This window comes from Oryzias latipes, chromosome 17 (assembly GCF_053564925.1).
Source record: "Oryzias latipes strain Hd-rR chromosome 17, Olatipes_Hd-rR_3.1".
Taxonomy (NCBI): domain Eukaryota; kingdom Metazoa; phylum Chordata; class Actinopteri; order Beloniformes; family Adrianichthyidae; genus Oryzias; species Oryzias latipes.
This window is the reverse complement of record NC_136253.1, coordinates 15355138-15357755: the sequence shown is the minus strand read 5'-3', so window position 1 is coordinate 15357755 and position 2618 is coordinate 15355138. Positions and strand designations below refer to the sequence as shown.

At 42.1% G+C, this 2618-nt stretch overlaps 1 long non-coding RNA gene across 1 annotated transcript; it reads right to left on the bottom strand.

Annotated features, from left to right (window-relative positions):
- Window positions 1-598: 598 nt before the first annotated feature.
- LOC101173171 (uncharacterized) lies at window positions 599-950 on the bottom strand. Its single transcript, XR_013650587.1, has 2 exons — window positions 827-950; window positions 599-737 (listed from the first exon to the last, which is right to left on the bottom strand). It is a non-coding gene; the product is annotated as an uncharacterized LOC101173171 (long non-coding RNA).
- Window positions 951-2618: the final 1668 nt, after the last annotated feature.

Here is a 2618-nt window from a genome sequence, read left to right as displayed (position 1 = left end):
CAGGTTTGAGTAAAAACAAAAGCCAACATTTTGATTTTTTTTTTAAATATTTTAAGTCATCCAGCTGTTTGAATAAAAGGCGTTGACACGTTGACATTTTAGATCTAAACTCCACCAGTAACCTGTGGTTAAAAAATAATTCTAGCATTATTTGATTGAAAAATCAAACTTTCTTGAGTTTCAGAGCCAGATATAAATGTAACATGTAGACATGTTCATCTGGGCCTTATCATCCTCTCACGGTTCCTCAGGGTTCTCTGATTTCACCTCTTTTGTTTTCTGTGAAGATAAAACCTTTGGACAGCACATCAGGAACATCAGTTCACATTTTAATGGTCATGATAGTCAGCTTTTGAGCGCCCTCTAGAGGATGTTGTCTCTGCTCTGCAGGTTTTTGCACAGAGCTTTGCTGTTTCCTGTCACTGTGGGCTGCAGAGCACAGTGGTACACAGCAGAGTCAGACACATGAAGCTTCTGGATCTTCAGAGGAACTGATCTGGATTCTGAATCCAGACTGGAGGAAAATCTCTCCTTGAACTCTTCTGCTGTGGTTCCTGTTCCAATCTTAAAGCGACTCAGGATGAATGTTGGTCTGTTGCTTCCATCCTGTTTGTACCAGAACAGATAATAGTTGGATGAACTGCTGTTAAAGTGACATCCCAGAGTGACTGTGTCTCCTTCAGCTGCAGTCACATCTCCTCCTGGTTGCTGCACGTTGTCTGTCTGTGCTCTGCATTCTGTCAAACACAGAGCAACAGTTCAGTTTGCTGCTAAACAATCATGTCAGTGTTGTGTTGATGTCAGACAAACAGAGTTGTGTTCATACCGAGACTCACAGCAGCCAGCAGCACAGAGATGAACAGAGGCTTCATGTCTGCAGTGTTGAGGAACTAAGAGCTGCAGAGAGTAGGAAGAAGGCTGAGATCTCTTTTTAGTCTTCATCAACACTAAGCTGGTGGATGAGGAGGCGGAGCCTGATCACAGTGATTCAGATTGTTCACTGTCAGTCAGACGTGTTTTATGATTAAAGCAAAGGAGACATTTTCACGAATCTTCTTCCACTTTCGGCTTCTCCCATCAGGGGTCGCCACAGCGAACGAGTCGCATGGTAAATTTGGCAATGTTTTACGCCGGATGCCCTTCCTGACGCAACCTTCTCAAACCGGGCTTGGAACCGGCAGAGGTAGAGAAGGGAACAGGGAGCAGCCCGGAGTCGAACCCGGGTTTCACGGACGGAAGGCGCCGCAAACCAGCATGAGCTAAACTGGCTCGAGACATTTTCACGAATAAGAAGGAAATATAATTCATATTTCATTCAACCACAACATCTGAATGACAGAAGAAAATTTTTGGTTTCCTTGGTTTTGTTCAGACAGCTTGAGCAGCATCATTCTTCAGTCCTTAGAAGATTCCTGCATAAAATTCACATCAGTCGCCTCTCTTTAGACGCACATCAAAGTTTCTGCTCAATGCTTGTCCAAAAATGTGTTTAGAAATTAGACGCCCCTGATGAGTGTTGGAGAAGCTACTGTCAAAGATTTTTAGCCTCATCGCTGCATGAGAGTATTGTTACGTCCCTCTTCAGAGAGGAGGGAGAAATGTTTAACATAAAGAAAATTATGATAACCGGGCGGGGTTAAAGTTGGCCACACAGCCGTTTATTTGGTGACAAATAACAATCATAGGGGTCTAAAAGGGAAATAATCAACTCAACACCAAAGGCGCAACAAATAATGGTATAACCTAAATTCTCAGGCTTTATAGCAAGACACCAAATTACTCAAAATGCAAACGAAGACCACAAGAGTAAATGTAACAAAAGGACAAAACCAGAATCAAAGCCAAGGGGGGAAACCAGAGGCTTTCACGAGCTAAAGCCAGGCAGACAGCAGGGGCAGGCTGAAGAAACAAATTCCCACTCAGGAATGCAGCCGCCACTGGAGCAGAGGATCCTCGGAACGTTTAAGCTTCCCTCCAAGATTCAAGATTCAAGATTCAAGATTTTTATTTGTCACATACAAAGTTATATTTAGCAAATACAACCAGTAGTGAAATGTACGCCAGGTCCGCTCCGTGGACAGTGCAAATAATTAAGGAAAACAGCACAGATGAAAATATACATAACATACATAATATACACAATATACACAGGCGATTGGTAGCAGCCTCAATCAGCTCTGTATAGGGGGCGGAGTCAGCAGCTGTGCAGGAGCTGGACTTCTACAGGAGATGAGAACACATATGCATACACACACGCACACACAAGACAAGCAGACAACTACCAGGGGTCGTAACAAGTATCAACTGTAAAATCTGATCAAACTTTTATGTAAAACACTTTTTATACTGATGTAACACGAAGAACTTTACATAGTAAAATCATTTTTCAATCACAATCCAAAAACAAAAACCTTCACACACATAATAGTCTATATTACCGGTATACTCACATTGTAGATTCTGTGCAGTCACACCATAAAGGAGTTGCAGGGGCTTCACGGTTTAAATATTGTAAATTTTGAGTTGAATCTCACTCAACTTACAGTATTTATATTTAGAAGTTGTCCACAAAACTGAACCCCTGGAATGAAATAAGGTCATCTTGACTCTTCTCTGAC